This window comes from Belonocnema kinseyi, chromosome 9 (assembly GCF_010883055.1).
Source record: "Belonocnema kinseyi isolate 2016_QV_RU_SX_M_011 chromosome 9, B_treatae_v1, whole genome shotgun sequence".
In the NCBI taxonomy this organism is placed as follows: domain Eukaryota; kingdom Metazoa; phylum Arthropoda; class Insecta; order Hymenoptera; family Cynipidae; genus Belonocnema; species Belonocnema kinseyi.
This window is the reverse complement of record NC_046665.1, coordinates 105,809,218-105,810,523: the sequence shown is the minus strand read 5'-3', so window position 1 is coordinate 105,810,523 and position 1,306 is coordinate 105,809,218.

Below are 1,306 nucleotides of genomic sequence, written 5' to 3'. Positions count from 1 at the left end.
TTTACCGAAGAGAAACAGAAGGACACTTCAAAGAATTTTGAGGGATTTTCAGGAATTTAGAGCGATTTCCGCGGATTTCAAGGGATTTGAAGAGATCATTGGGGGTTTTAAGAGAATTTAAAATAAGTTATAGTATTTCAAAGGACTTAAAAAGACTTCATGTGATTTTAAAATATTTTCAGGAATTTTTAAACAGCAATGAAGTTTGGTAATTCAAAGATTTGAAAAGAATTGAAAAGATTTCATAAGATTCCTGAGTATTTCCAAGGATTTCAACAAATTTTAGCAGATTTTTAGATGTATAAAGAGGCTTCAACAAAATCTTAAAATTTCATAGGATTTAACGGATTTTAAGAAATACAAAGGATATAAAATTTATATAAAAGATTGTATTAGGATTTCAAATATCACGAAATTTTTAAAGAATTGCAAACAGTTGTTAAGCATTTCAAAGGATATTAAAAGATATGAAGGTATTACGATGATTCAAAGAGACGATTTTTTTAGAAGACAGTTGAATTTTCAAAAAGAAAATTTATTCTCAACCAAAAGAGAATAATTTTTTACCAAATACTGGGAATTTCAAACGAAGAAGATTAAAGTTTCACAAAATAGTTAAATTTTAAACGAAATAATTAATTTAACTTTCAAGGAAATTGTACATTTTTAACTAAATAGTTTAATTATCAACCAAATGGTTGAATTAACAAACAAAAAATCAAAAATTAAACCAAAAACAGTCACATTTCCATTCAAGTAGTTGAATTTTCAACCTGAAAATTTAAATTTTAAAGCAAACTGTTAATTTTTAAACAAGAAAGTTATTTCTCATAGAATAATTGAGTTTTTAACAAAATAATTAAATTTTTGACAAAATAGTTAATTTTTAAACGAAAAAGATAAATTTTCAACAAAATGGTTAAATTTAATTAAAAAAGAGAATAAAATATAACTGAAAACCGTTGCATTTCCAATTGATTAGTCGAATTTTTTAAAAATTGGAATTTTCAATCAAAATATTAATTTTAACCAAGAAATATGGTTTTCACAAAATAATTGAATTTTGAACCGAATGATTAGATTTTGAAGAGAGTAGTTATATTTTTAACTAAATAGTGGAATTTTCAACCACGAAAGATCAATTTTCAACTAAATGGTTGGATTAAAAAAAAGATTAAAATTAAAAAAAAACAATTGCATTTCTAATCAAATAGTTGAATTTTTAACCCAAAAATTTAAATTTTCAACCAAAATCTTCATTTTTAACAAAAAAATATGTTTTTCATAAAATAGTTGAATTTTCAAC